We start from the raw sequence: 20318 nt of genomic DNA, 5'->3' as shown, positions 1-20318 counted from the left end.
TTCTTGTACTGAAGTGATGTATACTTGCAGTCAATGAATCAATTTTTATTAGTCTTTCCATGTTTGTGGATTCTCTTAATTTCTTTTTATATGGATGATTCATTTCTGCAGCATATGTAGAACTGAATTGATCATTGTGGGACACATCTGTTCTGTTTAGTAGTATCAAATGGTTTTATTTTAAGGCTGGGGTGTCCCCCTAAAACTCTGAGGTAGCTACTACACTGCACTAAGGGATACTCAGAATGAGTTAAATGAAGACCAGACCTAGGGCCAGTCCTAGAGCAGTGTTTGCTATGCTGATTAGTCCTAGTGAATTCAAACACTACTGGCTCTTCTGTTTACTGTCATGATTAGCCACATCGCAATCAATCACTATTGAGTATAGGTTAACTATCCTGAGATTCCTTAGGTGGTATGGGATTTGAGAGTTTTGTCTTGTGAGATGCCGAACACACTGGCACTAATCCTGCAAGGCACTTAAGCATGTCCGTAACTCGGTGGGAGGGGGTTGGGGGGTAGGGAGGCCTCAATGGGATTTATTCAAATGCTTAAAGTTAAGCACATGTTTGCTGGATTAGTGCCAGAGAACACACGGCACGTTGCAGAGTCAAATCCTAAATTCCCAATTCAGGAAAGCATCGATATTCAAGAAAACACTTAAGCACATGCTTAAATTCCATTGAAATAATGAGACTTAAGCACATGCTTAATTTTAAGCATGAGTTTAAGTGCTGACCTGAATTAGGGACTGAAGCCAGCACTGTTTGCAGGACTGGGCCTCTATTTTGTAATAAGTGAGGAGAAACAATGAAACTCATGATGACCACAACCCTAGGATCTCTTGATGCCCACTGGCAGAGGGTACAGGGGTACACAGAGTTACAAGGATCCAAGGCCGCCCGTGGGGGGGGGGAAGTGGGGCAATTTGCCTCAGGCCCCGAGCCCCACAGGGGCCCTGCGAGCTGCTCCGGGTTTTCAGTAGCACTTCCGTGGCGGGCCCTTCACTTGCTCCAGGTCTTTGGCGGGGGGTCCTTCACTGTGGCGGAAGACTCGGAGCAAGTGAAGACCCGCTGCTGAAGTGCTGCTGAAGCCTCGGAGCGCCGCCCGGTGAGTACAAGCGCCACTGCAAGCGGCAGGGGGGAAAAAAAAGACACGATTGGCGGCAGCTCTACTGCCGCCACTTCATTCTTCGGCAACAATTCAGCGGCGGGTCCTTCCCTCTGAGAGAGACCCACCGCTGAATTGCTGCCAAAGACCCACCCCTGTTCCAGGCCCCCTGAATCCTCTGGGCAGCCCTGAAAGGATCCCAGCGGTTCCCCAAAAGCAGTCATGTAAGATCTCTGCTGAAAGCATGCGTCACACTGGTCATCATAATCATTGTGAATAGTATGTGCAGATAAATGTGTAAGGAGTTACGTCTTAAGGCCTTGTAGTTAAAGGCAGGGTCACTCAGAAGTAACGTTCCTCTAGACAGACTTCTCCAGACAGGAGGAGGTATGAGGCACTTATCTCCCTGGTTGACCATTGTTTATTGTGTATCTCACAACGTAAGTCTATTTGCATATTGAATCCAGTGCTAATGAATAAATTACAAGTGCTGTAGGAAAAAACAGAAACTGCAGAAGTTATCCTGTAGTGAGTAAAAACAATAAACTTTTTTGGGAAAAGGACTTAGGGTAAGTTGTCCTGTAAAAGACAGGGGATGTCTTGTGAATTAAGATTAGTCTCTAGAACAGTGGTTCTCAACCCATGGGATGCATGCGGCCCAATTAGCACACAGCTGAAGCCCAGCTATGTGCTAAAGGCTGCTGGGCCTATGAGGGTGGGGGCTGCCCTACCACCTGGCACAGTGGTGTCCAGAGCCCAGGCTGCTCTGCCCAGCATAGTGGGGTCCAGAATCGGGGCTGCCAGGCTGCCCTGCCACCAGGCCGGCACGGCAGGGTCTGGGCTGCCCTACTTTGCAGTGTGGCAGGGTCCAGGTTTGGGGCTTCCCTGCCGCATGGAGGGGTCTGGGGTCAGGGCTGCCCTGCCACATGACGGGGTCTGGGCTGCCATGTCACACGACGGGATCCAGGCTGCCCTGCCCTGTGGCGGTGCCCAGGGTCAGGGCTGCCGAGTGGCCCTGTGCCTGGGGTCCATTCCTGGTCCCGCTCTGGGGAGGGGTCTGTGGGCAGGGGCCAGGGCACTGGGCATAGGGATCTGTGGGGGAGCTTGGGGGTCACTGTGGTTCTCAACCTGCGACCTAGGTAACACATTGTGGGCCGAGTGATAAATAGGTTGAGAACCACTGCTCTAGAAAGCCTGTTATGATTTTGTTTTATATGTAACCATTTCTTTCTGATATTCTTACTGTCATTTGAACCTCTGTTTTTTGATAATGAACTTACTCTTGTTTTCACTATAAATCTATCTAAGGGCGGTGTGTTATGCAGAGAGGTGATCCTGCATTAAAACTAGTAAGCTGGTGTGTCCTCTTCCTTTGGAAGCAGTAAATCTGAAAGTTCTAGGGGATACACAGAAGACTTGGGGGTTGGTGCATGCCTATACCAACCTGTACAGACAGAGCGAGGCCTGCGGAGGCCTGGAAGGCAGCGCTTGTTTTGTCAAAAGCTGATGGCTTCAGGGAGTTGATCCACAGCCAGCACAGACAAGACTTCCTCACTTTAAAGGCAAGTGGCTGTCAGGTGATTCACAACCCTGGGTATCCCTGGGAAGCATCACAGTTTCCTATATCACTTATGGGGAAAGGAAGCTCAACTGAAGACTTCAAAATATGAGGTTTGCAATCTAGGCTAGGTCACTACAAGAAATTTTCTAGCATTCACAGCCCTTTCTCTTCACTGGAATTGCAACCAGTTCCAGTGGCAGAAGATATGCAGATGATTCATCCTTTGTATGTACTTGGGGATTTGTCTCAAGCTTTTCTCTCGTGTCTCAGGACCCTCAGACTTTGGAACTGGATGTGGATCTGAACTTTGCAGCTGGCCCCATAACGGAATGAGCAGATGAGCTAGCCAACTCCCCAAGTTCTCACTCAGATTTTCCTCAGTCCTCACCCTGGCCCCAATCCAGCGAAGAAAATAAGCCCATGCCTAACTCTAAGCATTTATTTTACTTGAGCTACTCATCTGCTTAAGGTTAGGCATGTGCTTAAGTACTTTGCTGATCAGAGATTTTGGGTGCTAAGCCCCATCCCTCTTACCAAGATAGGAAACTATGTCTGGGCCACAGGGATGCATATATCCCTGCTTGCGATCCCCAAATGGGAATCCCTCTCTTGGAGTCAGGAAACTTAGGTGCTTACACTGTTTCCTGCAGGAATAAGTTAGGCGCCTGTCTCCACCCACACAAAAATGGTTAGAGGAGGAGGTGCCCACCTTATTACTTTTAGCCCAGTGGTTACAGCATTTACCTGAGATGTGGGAGACCCAGTTTCAACTCCACTCTCTCTGCCAGAGGGAGAGAAAGGCATCTAGATGCTTAGAGGGAGGCAGCAATGCATATCCTCAAGGGCAGAAATGTAGATGCTGAGGGAACTTTTACCCTGAAAAATTAGGTGCCGAGTGAGTTTAGGCGCCTACAGGGTTCAGCAGGAGTTTGTGAATCACAGTGGAGCCAAAACTGGGACTTATGCACCTAAATTAAAGACTTGGGTGCCTAATTCTGGGGTTTAGGCACCTAAGTACTTTTGTGGATCCTACCCTAAATACTTAACAGTTAAAAGTAGTTAAGGAGGGGGGGGAGTCAAAATTAGTTTTATCATGGAAGCTATTGAGTCACAATAGTAACTCTCTGAAATACAGCTCTGTGGGAAAATACTTAGTAACTCTTGTTTCCCAAAACTCTATACTCAAAGTTGTTTTTCAGACATCGTCATCATCATGAAGAGACATGCACAGCTAAAACTGTTGTTTATTTCTACAGAGCTACAGAAGGTGAATTTGGCCCATTATATATACCTTATATTTTACACAGAGATAACATTTGCTGCTAGAAGAAAAATTTTATATTATAATTAGAGCTGATAAAAAATGAGAACACATTTCACATATGTTTGCAAAACATTTTCCCTTTTATTGTTAACATTTTGAGAAAATTTTTCATTGAATTTCAAAATTCAGAAAATTTTGACCAGTCCCATAGCTGGTTAAAAAACAAGATGACTCCTTCATAGCATATTTGTACAAAAATCATCCTGTTTTTCCAATCATATCTCAAAATTTTGATAAAAAATTTCATTGAAAAATCAAAAATTTGGAGAAGTTTGACCAGCTCTAATAATATATACATATTTGGATTTACAAAATGTGCCCCCCCTCCACTTACATAATTGTGTGAATGATCAAAAAATGAATGTTCAAAAGGAATCAGCTTCCATTGACTTGATGATGTTTGGGAATTTAGCCAGGAGATTGTTTTCCTTGAGAAGCAGCTACCAGTAAATGAAACAAGTCAGCTGATTCCAAAATTACTCAAACCAAAACTATTAATCTGATTCCATATATGTGCAAGTCACATTACAGAAAATAAATAGACAGATTCCCTACCCCAAACTGCTTAAAGTCTAAGTCAGGGGTCCCAAATGCGGTGCCCGCGGGGTCATCTAAATGCGCCCGAGCCCTGGCCGGCGGTCGAGCAACGTCATCGAGAGGCGTCGCCACCGAAATTCGGCAGCATTTCAGCGGATGCTCGACCGCCGCCACGGTCCTTCGTCTGGTGCCCGCCAGACGAAAAGGTTGGGGACCACTGATCTAAGTGATACAAGTAGAACAGGAAACAGCATCTGCAAGGAGAGGTATGCTGGCAACGCTGTCACTTAGAAGGCTAATCTTTGCACTTTGATATTCCAGTGCAACATCTCCCTTTTCCATTGCCTTAGTTTTATGACACTGATTAATTTGTGTTCTTTCTTTTCATTCACATGTAAAACAGAGTATAGGATTTTGTGAAAGTTTAGTATAAAACTTGAATTATGAAGTAATTGGAATTAGGGGATTGTAATAGAAATGCTGATAGAAAATGAAGTGGAGTGATGTTGATGAACACAACTAACAGCTCTCTTTTCTTATTAAGTAGTGAGGTTATTCTTAATGACAAAGTAATAGCAGAATTATTCTGATTAGTATTCTGTGTAGATTGCCATATTTCTGTAGTCAATAAAATCTGATTCTTGCAATTGTTACAGGTGGAATAGTAGCAACACTTGTATTAAGGTCGCATTATAATTTCGTTTTTCCTAACTTTTGAGAACTTGACTTTGCAATGTGTTCGCAAAGCAGTTTTAACACAATTGGGTTTTTTTAATGGAAGTTAATATTATTGTCAATTCTTACAATTTTATTGGGATCCTTGCAATATTTGGCATTTTCCTTAAAGTTCCAGCACCTAAACTAGATGAGAAACTCAGTTTTGATCTATTAAAAAAGAAAGAAAAAAAAAAGAAAAAACTTTCTATCCCTCATGGTTGCAGAGAAAAGCTTGAAAATGTGACCCAAATGTACTTTAAAGATTCACAAACGAGAAGGCAAATTAAAAAGAAACAAGATTGGCTTAAAAATCATGAGTATTTTTGTGGTTTTGGTGGGCCTTTGGCATTGGCAGTACTGACTACATAGGTCAGAAATGAAGGAGGCATTAAAATATTTTGCTCTACTGTGCCAGTGCTTCAGACATGAGAGCTGAGTGACACACGATTTCTCGTTTGCAGTTTTCAGACAGCAAATGGGAAATGTCTTTCGTTTCTGGCAGTTCTTGGTAAAGTAGAGGAAAAGACTGCCAGGGCTGAGACTTTGTAACTGGAAAGAACATTAAACTGATGTGGGTTGCTTTCATTCAAACCTGGGCGTAAGGATAAGCTGCTGAAAGCAACTCTTCATTTGATTTAAATAACTTTGATTTTTAAAGATGTCTTGTTTGTTTCCAGTAAATTCTCTCATTAAAGGAACTCTTTTTCTCAATGAATACATTTCTAAATGGGGCCCAAAACATTCCTACTATATTGAGGTTGCACTTTATAGTTAGAAAAATGGGGAAATCATATTAGGAACATACTTTAAACACATATTAAGTTATTTGGTTCCTGGGCTTCTAAGGAACAGCCAAACACAGTATGTTAGTTTCCCTTCCTAGAACCTGGACTACCCTGCAGTTATAACTCTTTTTATTTGAATACTAGATGCACACAGAGATTAGTATTAGCTTGAAGAGTTGACTTCCTCTCCCCATTATTTATTCTTTTTCAACAGCCAGAATGATTCAGCAGGAAGCTCTGGTCCTCACACTTCTGTATATCCCTCAACCCGTGTCCCAAGAAACTATGCAAAAGGCAGTGATTCAACATGGTCACAACTTCTGAACAGTCAGGAAGCTTTGGACTCTAGAAGTGAAATCCTGCCCTCTTGAAGTCAATGGGCATTTCACCATTGGCTTCAGTGGGGCCAAGATTTCACCCTAGGAGTTAGATTATTTCCTTTTTTACAAGAGTGGACACAGACACAATAAGTTATCCTCGTCTGTTTAATGTACAGTAGTCCAAATCCTGCAGTTATTACTCAGGAGGTGTGGTTGCAGCATGTGTAGACATGCCTCATTAAGCTTAGATCTAGCTAGAGCAAAGCTATCTCAAGTAACAGTAGCAGTGAAGTCAAGACACCACAGGCTGCGGCTGCTCAAGTATGTATCCATGGTCCTGGAAAGGCTGAGGGACTAGAATTTAGCTAGGCCAAAACTAACTTGGGTATGTCTACATGTGCTGCAATCACACCTCCCAACTGCAATATAGACATTCCCTAAAGTTCATGAGGACTTTGCCTAAATAGAATGAGTAAGATCTCCAGGATTTGGCCCAATATCCATACAGAATATGGCTTTGAACAGAGATGGTTAGTAAACATAGCATAGTTTAGGCTTGTGCACACTCAAACTGTAGCCACCTCACAGCAAAACCAACCCAACACTGCAAAAATTAGTCCTGCCTAGTTCCAGTCCCAGCTGTAATTTTTTCCTCATTATTCCAAAAGGTTCTGACTTAAGGACTCGATCCTTCAAGGTGCTGAGCACTCTGGTCTGGAACCATCAAGGCAATTACGCATGTAAAACTGTTCACACGCTTAAAATTAAAAACATACTGAAATGTTTTGCTGGATCAGGGTCAGAATGTTCAGCACTTTGCAGGGCTGATCCCTGTAACATTAAGCACTTGATCCAAGGCATCTCCACCAAGCCAGGGACAAAGTTATTTTGGCCACTGATATCAACGGGGCTAGGATTTCACCTTCTATGTCTTCCTCATGAAAAACTATTTTAGGTAATGTCAAAAAAGAAACCCTGCTGATCTCACAAGCCCTGAACTCAAACATATATACTGTACTCATATACACTAGCATGGGTAAAAATTAAAAAGATTCAGAATTCTATATGTGAATATTGGCCTTATTACCATGAATACATTGCCCCACTGCTCTGAACTATTTGCCAGCGTATTTAATGGCAGTACCATATGTCTGATGTGATGTGAAAACACATCTCAATAATGTCTTAAACAAAAATGAAGCATAATTTTAGGCATAATTGATACCCTAGGGCAGTGTTTCCCAAACTTGGAACACCGCTTGTGTAGGGAAAGCCCCTAGCGGGCCTGGCCGGTTTGTTTACCTGCCGCATCTGCAGTTCCGGCCAATCGCGGCTCCCACTGGCCGTGGTTCGCCGCTCCAGGCCAATGGGAGCTGCTGGAAGTGGTGGCCGGACCTGCGGATGCGGCAGGTACACAAACCGGCCTGGCCCACCAGGGACTTTCCCTACACAAGTGGCATCCCAAGTTTGGGAAACACTGCCCTAGAGATATGTGCTTTTCACAGTGGTAATGTCTGCAGCAGTGATCATTCTAATTATTGTTAAATCCAAACAGTAAAGAACTGACAGGCAATATAGCTACCAGTGAAAATTTAATGAACCAGGTGTTTCTATAAGGAGGTTTTTTACAAATAATCTGTCAGATACACAGGTTGGCAGGCAATAAATTGCCCATCTTTAACACAAAAGATAACGTTAATTAGAATGATATTTAATTAGGTAAGAGCATAGGATGTCAGAGAGTATTAAACGTAATAGATACTTCAAATCATTATTAAAAATGGGCCAAATTCTGAGGTCCTTACTCTGTTTTTATTCAGTCCTCTGTGTCAGTGGGAGCTTGTCTGAATAAACACTGAGAAACAAGCGAGAGAGCTCCTCAAGATTTGACTCAATAATACTTAGCACTATTCAGAGCTCTTTATGTTCAGTGGGTCAAATCCTGAAAACAATGGGATGATGGAAGATAAGTAGTTTGGTCCATCAATTTCCTCACCCTGATAACACTCACTTTAAGGTTTAAATAACTATACCGGGACAAATCAGTTGAGAACCAGGCCCACAGCACTGTTGGATAGAGATCTGACAGATCTAGAGATTTACAATTTGTGCAGAACACTGTAGAGAGTGGATTCAGTGGGGGGGGGGGGATTATCAAATCCCTGCCCCAATAGAAAAGTAACTTGTGATGTATTATTCCAATCGGAAAAACACATAAACATATCCACTAGTTCAGCTGAAGAGGATAAAAACATGATTTATGATAAGTTAGGTAGATTTTTCATACCCAAACCATTTGCAAGCCTTTTTTTCTTTCAAGATGCAACCACAATGACACGTGAAGGGTTCTTACAATGCATCATCATCACTGCAAATGAGAATGAAGAAATATTAAAGAACTAATTAAAAGCATAATCTACCAAAGCTGATTAGAATGCTAGTGAGGTATAACTGCATTCAGGATCAATTAATGGCAGCCAAAGTTACAGTAGTGAGAGAGAGTCTGAAGTGCTACTATATTTAGATGATAACAAAGGTACAGAAGAGCCAAAAATCCTGCAGAATGAAGATCAAGAGTTAAAAGCATGTAGGAAAGATGAAGAAGACAACAATGAGACAAACAACATTACAGGATTTCAAGAACATTGAAGACTTCAATAGGATGACTTGCCTGAATGAGGAGATTAAGGCTTGATGCTAGGAAGGATAAAGTTCTTTTTAGGTGGCTGTAAGTTAGAACCTACTTCCACTGACATAAGAGCATAAGACACAAAAACACCAGGCTGCTTCCCTACTGAGAATCCAAGCTGTTGTCCCCCAGTTGGTTTAACACCAGTGTAGCTCCATGGGGGAAAGCAATGATCTAATCACTAGTGTAGACCCAGGATAAGTGTTTTTACCTACCACCATGTCAACTTTTGCGGGCAGGGAGTTTCTATTTAATATGTGTTTGTACAGTGTCCAACACACTGATTCCTGGCTGCAGCCCCTCAGCATTACCAGCATGCAAATAATAATAATAAAGAACCCAGTGCTTCTGTTAGGTCTATGCTAGACCAACAATGGGAGAATTGTGAATATCTCTCAGTGAGGACAAGGCTCCTTTGAATTCAGTGGGAGCTGGACTGAGCTTCCATGAGATTAGATGAGCAGATATCTAAACTACCCTGCATATGTTTTGAGTGTTTAAATCACAAGCAGTAGACCTAAATGTTACTTGAATGTGTCTTATTCAGAAATAAATGTCTGTTAATGGCCTGTTAATTTCACTTCCTAAACTTTTTATATTATTCCTGTGCTATTGTTGTTTGCACTTACCATGCTGCTAGTCTCTTGTCCCAGGGCTTTTCACACACTGGCAGCAGCTTCACATATTCATTTCATAGCACAGTACCCACAGCAAGCTTTGTTGTCACAACTGCTCAGTCACTTGGCTAACTGCAGTTATTGGTTTGATAGATTCCAATCGGGGTTTTGATCTCGGCATAATTCTGGAATAGCACTGCTGAGTGTGACAAATGATATCTTACTAAACCCACACCCTGGGAAATTGTCAGCATTCATCTTACTTGTCCAGAGTGCATCTTCTATTCCGTTAAATCACAACATTTTGATAATGTGATTTTAGCTAATTGGTGGTTTTCTTGGAATAAACCCTAGCATTAAGTTTTGCTTGACCTTGAATTACCAACCTAGAATTTGATTTTTATTTTGAATATAGAGTGTATTCCCTAATAGGGCTAGATAAGAAATCTTAACAGCACTTAAAATATCTGATTTGGGGCTTCTTTCCTTAAGATACAGTTGATTATTTTACATAGTTTGCTTAAAATTCACAACTGGTTGCCAGCCATTTCATTACAATTCAGTATTCTAGGACTGAAATTCTGATATTAGACTTTCTCAAGCTTGTAATCCATAATTCACAGCTGTTGCGTGCAGAAACGCAAATACACAGCAGCATGCCTGCAGAATGTGTACTTTATGCAGTTTACAGATGGGGGTGTATACAAAGCATACAGCATCCATGCTGTGGCCTTTTAATTCTGATAGGCAAGATGAACACAGAGGAACTCTGATTCAGATTCAAGTACAACTGAACCCACAAAGAGTTCTGGAAATGTCACACTTCCCATTTAACATTTAAACTTCAAGACAGGGTCTTGAGAATACTAATAAAGTCCTCCAGCCTCTTTCTCTGGACTTTGCCCCTCATTTCAAGAGCTCCATTAGAAGCAAATTCTTAAAAACAAACAAACAAACAAAAAGAGTAGATGTGGCTTTAGATGCCAAGTTTAGATCCAGAGCCAAGCTTCCCCAGACTTCACCTCTAGAGATTTTTTTTGTTTAAAAAAAGAAAAGAAGTTTATTTGCATTATTGCATGATAGTGAAAATAAACTGTAAATGGGTGTAGGGGCAGAAGAGGGAAGACCACTTTCCACCAATATTTAGCAATTATACATAGCATTTACTTGTCCACAACAGATTTTCCTTCCATTATCAGAGGGGTAGCCGTGTTAGTCTGGATCTGTAAAAAAAAAAAAAGAATGTTATAGATAGATTTAGCAGACACAGCATGCAGCATGCAGTGTTCGTGGGTGATTCTTCAGATGAGAGAAGAAGTGAAAGAACAGATCATCATGCTGCAGAACGCACTGCAGTCTAGCTGTCTGCCTATATGTTGCCATTCTTGCTTTTCCTTCCATTGTTTGAAGATTTTGTTGACATGCAAAAGTCAGAAAGAAGGTTCATTATGGCCCCTCCATTCCACATTTTGACAATAAAGAAATTGAAGTGACAATACATTTTTTTAGTCAATTCAAGTTGGCATATGTGAGTAGCAGTAAGTACTACATAAGTACACTACGTTACAGCACAGGTTTGGTAACGATCAGCTGCTACCCACTGCCATGCTGTCAGCAGCGTAGCACTACAGCCAACTTGAATTAAACTCAAAATAGATGTTTAAAAAAACAAAACACCCCTTAAGGATTAGTGTGGAGACAGGCAAAACTGTGCAGGACATAATAGTACCTAAGTGTTCATAAATAGCAGGCCTGTGTAATTTGCTGGTGGATGTTAGTCACAGGGAACAACATTTCCTAAATGACCTGAGCAATATTTGTTTACTGGCATGACAAGTAAATGATCCCTAACCTAAAACTATCTGTAAGTTCAGTGGTGCCACAATGTATGTTAGTGAGTTTACTATGTTTAATAATAAAATACTTAGCCATTCTCCTCCCCAGCATGCTACAAACATTAAGTGAATCATGTTTTGTCTACTGCAAATCGATAGTAAAAATTGATAATTTATTTTATTATTGTAGTAGGTTGCATGCTAAAGAAGTTCTTTTAGTTTTTTTTATTTCTAGATTTAATTATTAATGTTGAACTGGACAAGGTTTTTTGCACTACAGTTGGCTGCTTTTCAGAGCGTATTGTTTATTGTTACCGAGACATGTCATCTTGAAATCTATGCTGTATGTTTTGGTGTTCAAAACAGCTGGTTTGAGAGAATGGGGTTTCCAAACTTCTCTGGGGCCACTGATGGGAATCACGTGCACACAGTTTGCCCTGCTCAAGGAGCACATGAACCGCAAAAGGTACTACTCCATTATTACACAGGCCCTTGTGACCCACAGAGCCTGATCTATGGACACCAAAGTGGGCTGCACTGGAAAAGTTCATGATGCCAGGGTTTTCCTGCAATTCACTCCTGGTGCTCTGTAGCCTGTCTGTGCCTTTCCACTTGCCATGAACCCTTTCCCCTTTGGTATTGTACTGGCTTGTTGGCTTGTACTAGATGTCCACCACAAGTTCATCATGGAAGCATTTCCTGTTTGACTGCTCCATGACAGTTCGGAATCCCAGGTTCCTGCTGGTGTGTGGCTGGGCTGCAGAGGGGGAAGGGCATGAAAGCAGACATCAAGTAGTACATTGTTGTCCCAGTACTTTATAAAAGGTTCAGTGCATCCTCAGAGAAAAGTGCCCGTGGAATCTCAAGGCCAAAATATGATATTTTGCATAATTCAGCTTCATTATATTCTCAGAGGAACACTTCAGTTCCCAGGAGCTTCGTCAACACAGCTGAGTTAAGCAGAGTGAAAAGAGTGCACACACAATGGTAGGTGAAATTTACATATGCTATATGTTTAAAAATTGTAGACCTTTTTAGCCTGAAGGGTCATGGTTTACTACTGAAGGTTTCTCAGTCTTTTCAGACATTCCGCATTCTGGAGGACATAACAATCCTGGAGATTCCTGAATGACAAAGGGACATGCTATTCCAAGCTAACTGTGGCAAGACAGTCACATATGCCACAGAGGTTTTCAAGCTTATGGTGACTGAGCAACACATCTATGATGCAGTGGGCTGGTGTCCTACAGAGGAAGTTACAAAAAATATGCCAGGAAGACTCCACAGGGAGGTAGATTTTGGCCAATGCTTGGTCAGCTCCTCCTACCACACCAGGAGTGAGTGTGAGCATATCATGCTGAGTTCTCTGTTGCTGCCTCATGGAGCCAAAGTCCTCACAGCCTAGTCAAGGGTCTGAAACTACCTAGAGCTGAGAATCTACCCTCCAAGCTAGTGAGACGAGAGGAGACAAGGATTTCCCACTTCCTATCTTCCAGCAAATTCTCCTGCCTTATGCAGTTTCCTCCATGACCCGCCCTTGCCTTGCGTCTGCTCATGACCCATCAGCTAGCAGCTAGCTTTCTCCCTCAGTGGCTTCATGCTATCCCTGTCGGGGGCTTCCTCCAGTCCCACTACTTCCCTGCTACATATTGCTTTCTTTTCCTCCTGCGTCCCATCTCCTCTCAGTCTCCTGGCCTCCCTGATTCCTCACAGTGTCCCCCCATGCAGCCAGTCTACCTGAGCACCCCTCTACCCTCAGCTACTTATTCCCCCCAAACCTACCGAGCGCTCCTCTACCTCCAGATGGTCGTGTCTGCTTAAGCATGATGGGAAACCTTATGGCCATTGTTTCACATGTACAGCTTCTGTAAGTGGGGGCGTTAAGGGGGCTAATTTCATAGGATGTGAGCCTCCAAACATGTTGGTCTGCAAAGGGTGCCTGCTGTGACTGATCCTGATGCCACCATCACTCACTCAAATCACATAATTCTTCTTTAAATTTACCTCTCTCAGCTCTTTACTCTCCAAATACATCATACTGAATCTAAAGTGACAGGATGACCAGACAATGTAATTCTGATGCCTTAGCAGCCTTCTCTTGCACATGCTGTGGGGTTCATACTTTCCAATATACTAGGTATATACACAGCTGTACATCACATGCTGCGCTACTACACTTTACCATGATGACTACAACTTCTTTTCACTTTCCCATGCCCACCCCTCATTAGACACCATCTCTGTGGGCAGCAGCAGCATATATATCCCTGCACTTCTATGTTGGCAGTGGCAACATAGGAGACTTGCTGGATTTTGTATAACTTTTCTCCAGCAACTGCTTGCCCTAAGTTTTACTTGATCCTCTATTTGCATGTTGTGCTATAAAGGGCAAAATCAGGCCCTTAAAGTGCAATTATCCTCAGAAAATGGCATTCTTATGTTCCACATTTATTCCTCCCCAGGAGGAAGAGGTGAAGGTTTAAACCAATTTATTTAAACCAATGCAAATTTGGGTGTAGGTAAGGCCTAACTCTCAACATCACTCCCTTACTAGTTGCCGTGAGGATGGGTCTCTTGAGATCCACAATCCATCCCTAGCTGTGCCACAGACTTCCCATGTGACCTGCAGCAAGTCGCTAATTCAGTACAGTAATGTTTCTCTACCTCACAAGGGTGTTGTAAGAATAAATATATGTATGTTTGGGAGGCGCTCAGCTACTATAGTGTAGGGGACCATGGGTATCCCTAAATAGACAAAATGAAGTTTTGTTCAGTACCTACCCGGACTGGGCTCTGAGTAATCTGAACCACACCACTTCCTTATTTTCTGAAATAGTCATTTATTGACCAAACTTTAGTTTAGCAGCATCTCTTTGTCCTTGCTTTTGGTCATTTTCTGTTTTTTCTAGTTATTCATATTATCTAATCTTTGCCATTTCTTTACTCCTTGCCCATCTTGTAATGACAATGAAACGCTGGTCACTGTATCCACTGTTTTCCACTTGATAACAGCTTTTTCTGCCTGTCAACCAACCTCTTTTCAAGCACTCTCTCAGAAGCATAACACATCCACTATATCAACAGCATAACCTCAGCTGCCAGATTCCTGATTCCAGTACCCAGATTGCCAGCAAATGTGTCACCTCTGTCTTGAAATATTTATAATGCTTTTCAGACAAGTTTCATGTTAATTTCTAGATTTTCAAAGCAACCTCCAAAACCATTCTTAGGTTTGCTGTTCTCATCTGTTCCCCATACTCATTTGGCCAGGGTTATTTTACACTCATGATCTCTTGTAAAGAAGATAGGTTAGGATCTGGATGCGAACATAGCTCTTGAGTGCAGTCCCTGATTCAGACCTCCCCTTGCTACATAAGTTTAACTCCCACTAAAGTTAATGAAAGTTAAACTTACATATGCACAAATTCAAAATGAAAATAGACCACTTAGAGATCAGAATCAATATTCAAGGGAGAATGGATGGCTCAGGTGATTAGGCATCAATATGGTGTCTTTCACCTCAAGATGCCTAGTTTGACTCCATTGCAGGTTACTGTAAAGTAAATTGCCATCTCTCAACTGATTACCAGCCAATGTAAACACAGAAACCACTTTTGTAAATGCCAGCTTTGTTAGCAGTTTCAGAAAAAATGACAATGGGAAGACTGAAGCACCACTTTGTTGCTAAAGCATTCCTCCCAGAACAGATATAAGGCACATGGACAAAACTGTGTGGAAGTATTTTTGCTCCCTTTCTGGTATCTGCTCAATGAATACATAAGGAACTTTTTAGATAGTTTCCATAAGAGATCAGCCCAAACCACAAAGTTTGGATCCAAATCTGTATTTGAACTTCCCTTGATCTGATGTTTTGGTTTCAGTCCATCTTCCAATGGAGCTATTTGGGCACTAACACTAAATTCACTTTAGGGGAAAAGAGGAACAAGACTTGAAAAAATACCCAAGAATGTAGTGATGAATAAATTAGAGATTTTAACAGAGGTGCAGAAAACTTTCATAACCAATTCTGAAACTCAGGTCAAGTTCGCTCAAAAGCTTGCAAATACCAAAGCCTACCTGAGTTGTGGGATGATGTTGGTCAGAAATAGTTTTGGTGGATTTGCATAGTTTAAAGGTGAAATGATGTTAAAAGCCAAGAAGTGTTTGGATGAATTTTGTTCAGATCTTCATTTGACCACAACACTCAGAGTAAGATGCAAGAGGTGCACAAATCCAAGCAAAACAAAATAGGGAAAAGTGCATGCAAGTCCCTCTATGGCCAAACGACTGAGTCTTACAGAGCCTTACCTACTAACACCAGAAAAGAGTGGTTTATTATGAAGATGGAGGGTTCTGTTGCGCTTATTTCCCTGATCTTGTACCATGAAAGTCATTACGGGCTGAGTCCCCTTTAGAGCACAGAGATGTGCCCTCGCAGTGAGCAGATGTGTTTTGACTATAGTGCAGAGAAAGGAAAAATGCTTCTGAGGTGCTGGGGAAAGCTTGCCTGCAAGTAGTGACTAAGTAGATTGTGTCCCTATGTAGTGTCTAGTTCAAATTGTGGATAAAAACCTACTACTGCAATCAGCTAATGGAAATACTCCTTCAGCTCACATGGTAGAGCTCTGCTCTTTTGGTGCTCAAACTCACAGATTAAATCCCTGCTAATGAAGGATGGTGGAGGTTATATCTCCATTTTGGAAGAGCAGCTTTAAGTTACTGTATCACCAGTTGCCTGGGATTGCCAGCCACAATCATAACCTCACCCACTCCCAGACCTGTTTTCGGCCAGGTAGCATTGCTGGCAGTGTTAACACTTCCCACACCTTGTTCTGAAAGAGTGCCAGCAGCTGGCTTTTGGCTGCTCCCTACACAAGAGACACCCCCTGTATCCTTTCCATCCTCACTTTGTATAGCTGTGCAAGAGCAATGATCTTTTATGTGCATGGAGCATTTTACTGACCATTACATTTGCATTTTTTCTGCACTTCTAGCTACTAATGGATTCAGAGGCTGTCTCTCAAAAGACACAACACAGAAGAGGCAGCCCAGAGGGAGGTGCTTTTCCTGCTTTACCTGGCTGCCTATGTTCTCTACTGTAGCTCAGAATCCACATGACTTGGAGAACTACAGTTGCTTTAGAGTCTGTCTATTTAAGGTACCAATATATCCCCCATTACTGTAGTATCTGAGCATCTCACAATATGCATAACACCCAGTGAGGTAGGGCAATGCTATTATCCCCATTTTACAGAAGGGCACCAAGGCACACAGAGACTAACTTGTCCAAAGTCACTCAGGAAGCCTGCAGTGAAGCAAGGACTTAACGCAGGCCTCCGGAGTCCTAGGCTAGTACCCTAACGACTGGACTATCTTTTCCACTCATGGACTCCTGATTCTGTCTTTCAACAGAGAGTATGTAAATATTGCTGCTTATCACATAGCTTTATAAATGACAGATTCCGTGGAGGAAACAGAACTATCCCTACATGACTCCCCATAAAGTTTATGTTTTCATATGTACAGAACATGAGAACTGGACCCAAAGTAACCGTTTCCTTTTACAGAAGACACGGTCTCTATGTGCAGCCTGGCAAAGAACCAGTCAATATTAATTTCTAAATTTACTACAAAATAAAAAGGATAATAGGGTGCTTCTAAAAAACACAAACGACTGTCAACAAATTTGTGTAGTCTGTGATATATAGTTTAGTGATGAGTTCCTAGGTGTTGGTAATTTTTTTTTAAATAAAAGTGAAAACCAAAGACCTCAATTGGCAGATGTTTGGGCCAGTCTTTGTATGAATGGTTCCTGGTTTCCTGAAGAATGGTTTGAAACAGCCATTGCTGGTGCTCCATACAGAATGTTTATTGTTCTTTCTACTTTCCCATTCTGTCAGTTGCTGTACATGGCAATTTTCTCACATCAACTTTTGTGTCCACCTATAGGCTTCCCAAAGCATCTGTTCCATTTGTACCTTTTTAACTCTTCAGCATCTTTAATGTTTGCATCAGTTGTATTTAATAACTAAACAGCTCACCACTAAAACTGCCCAAAGACTCCAGTCCTCACCAAGACCAGCAGATGAAAATAAAATGTGTAGTATCTAGACTAAACAGTTCTGAGCTATTACAAGCCATAAAAAAGTTAGCAAAATTTTCCAGAAGTGCAAATACCTCATTCTCTGAACTCTCACAAGAAGGTGTAAAACTTTTTTTCTTGGAAAGTGCATCAAAAGTGGCCAAATGGATTTGTATGTAACTTTCACCAAAAAATGACTTTACAATTAAGATTATGCATAAAAAATTATCTTCAAAGATCTTTTTCTGTTAGAAAGTTAGAGACAAATCGAAATAGAGGTTTAGAATTATATCCCATCTCAGCCTTTATTTCACTCCTGTAAGGCTACCACAAACCTAAAACAGGACTGACTGTATTTTTATTTTTAAATTGCACTTCATATGTGATCCTTTAAATTAATGGGAAAATAGAGTGACCTTTGGCTGAATGGATAGTTTATGCATGAACTAAACAGCAGGTTCCCGTTTCACTTTCCCACATTCTCTTTCTCTTCACTCTCCCACATCCAAATATAATTTGTAAAGCCTTTGGAGCCTTTCATCTCACATGTTACCCACTGGGTCCCACAAAACCAGTACCAAACTCAAGATTCACATGTATTCTCCTCTGCCAGCAGGTGAGCATAATCCTTGTTTTATAAGCATAATGAACAATTCTCTTGTATTTCAAAATTATTTCCAGAATTCCCAGACAAAAATCGCCATAAAGGTATAGTTCAGGATGTAAATAAATGTCAGTTAAACTAAAACGTCATCAGTCGAACACTAATGAAAACCATGGAAATTTGAAGTTATTGATCAAAGAAAGAAACCAATGTGAATGAAGATCAGAAAATTCATAGTTAAGGTTCCAAAAGCAAAGTAATTCTAATCCATTATCCCTGCCCATGATGCAACATAAAATAACCAAGTACCTAATTCATGCCATAATTTTTCAAATATGCGGACTCTTCCAATCAGTAGATATTGTACAAGGCAGATGAGACTGATTGGGGCTTTGATTCATTGTGGAATAGACACTATAATAGGTACTATAAACCCAACTGTTTATGAAGATGTGGGAGGTTTTCTGGCTCTAAGTGGGAAAATCAAGTGTTTGTTAACTTATATCTACAACATTCTGATGTTTTAATTTAATAGATATTTACTCATTATAACTTTAACCCTGTCTTTACAAAAATTTGGTCTAAGAATTCCTGACTCAATTTTTTAGAAAGTATTTTAAAATATTTAGCATGGAAAACTTGTAAATGTGTTGTTTTTTTCTTTCTCTGAGAGTTTAAAGAATGTAAATCAAGTGTTTGTTAACTTATATCTACAACATTCTGATGTTTTAATTTAATAGATATTTACTCATTATAACTTTAACCCTGTCTTTACAAAAATTTGGACTAAGAATTCCTGACTCAATTTTTTAGAAAGTATTTTAAAATATTTAGCCATGGAAAACTTGCTGTAAATGTTTGCGTTTCTTTCTGAGAGTTTGCAAAGAATATTCGCAAGAAGATTCATGTAGTAACTGTGACTTGTGTAACTGTGACTTGTGTCATTTTGCTCATTGCAACACTGTTGAATAGGTCAGAGTATTTTTCAATCTTCATTCCATATTTTCAAATTATTTTTTTAAATGTCCATGATGTAAACTGTATCAAATAATGATAGGCCAAATCATTAGGCCAATCACTGTGACTGGAAGGAGGAATACTAATATAAAGAAATACTAATAGAAGAAAATGATGTATATGCTTAAGAGGGAGGAGAAAGGTTGCAAGTGGTAGCAGCTAGAGCTGGTTGAAAAGTGGTAAATATGTTTGGGGAAATATTTTTTAATTTTTATTTGCTCAAAAAGTTTCAGATTTTTTGCCATGAAAATCTGGTGGATTTTTTGTTGAAACCCAAAATGAAAATGTTTCAATTTCCTGAATTGGCTTTCCCCCACCTCTCCCTTTCTTTTCTCCTTCATCCCTTTACTGCAAAATGGTAGGGGCAGAAGACAAAACAAAACTCTGAAAACATTTTGGTTTTCATTTGTTGTTAAAAAAAACCAGGAGATTTATGTTGTAAAAACTAAATTTTTTCACAAAAATGTTTGTTTTAGAAAAAAGATCATCATTATTCATCAGGAAAACATTTTAAAAATTGTTGATTACCTTTAGTAGCAGCTCAGAAGGGAAACAGGTTGTGGCATGGACCCTGAAGAGGAGAACAACAGATACATCATGATCTCAGTGGAGCATTTGCCCATCTGTGCACAGTGCTGGAGCCTCATATCCCTGGGCAGTTCAGATCATAACATCCTCATTTATTCTGAGCTATAGTGTCTGAGGTGCCGTAGCTCCTCTGCACATTACTACCTACCTATCTGGGAGCAGAATCTATGGATGCCGGCAGACGGTGTCTATCTGCGTGTTTGTTCAGCCCCTAACAGGATGGGACCCAATCGTACTGGCACTTGTAGGCACTGCTGCAATGCAAACATTTTACCTACAGGAGATTCTTTGGCTTGGAGGGAAAGTACTATATAGCATGTAGAATTCTCTATACTTATTTACCAGACTCGCTTAACCTATTTACTGTGCTTTTCTCCCCTCTGTGCCATGCAACGGAAGGGTTTCATTTGGCCTAATATGTCTCAAAACAAAATGTTTTTGGAAACTGAGTAGTTACGTCACACTTGAGACATGAAACGTTTTTGCGGTTCATATTATAAAAAGAGCTTTAACCTTAAAGAACTTTGGGCCA

The 20318-nt window shown here is 41.0% G+C and overlaps 1 protein-coding gene across 1 annotated transcript in view; it reads right to left on the bottom strand.

The window, feature by feature from the left end:
• TYW5 (tRNA-yW synthesizing protein 5) overlaps positions 1 to 20008 on the bottom strand; it is a 124644-nt gene extending 104636 nt beyond the window's left edge. The window contains exons 1-2 of the mRNA XM_039493686.1: positions 19935 to 20008; positions 19727 to 19769 (exon numbers count right to left, since the gene is read on the bottom strand). The gene's annotated coding sequence lies outside the window, so the exon portion shown is untranslated. The remainder of the gene's footprint in view (positions 1 to 19726; positions 19770 to 19934) is intronic.
• Between the last annotated feature and the right edge of the window lie 310 nt (positions 20009 to 20318).

This window comes from Mauremys reevesii, linkage group 11, assembly GCF_016161935.1.
Source record: "Mauremys reevesii isolate NIE-2019 linkage group 11, ASM1616193v1, whole genome shotgun sequence".
Taxonomy (NCBI): domain Eukaryota; kingdom Metazoa; phylum Chordata; order Testudines; family Geoemydidae; genus Mauremys; species Mauremys reevesii.
The sequence above is the reverse complement of the archived record's forward strand: the minus strand, read 5'-3'. Positions and strand labels throughout refer to the sequence as shown.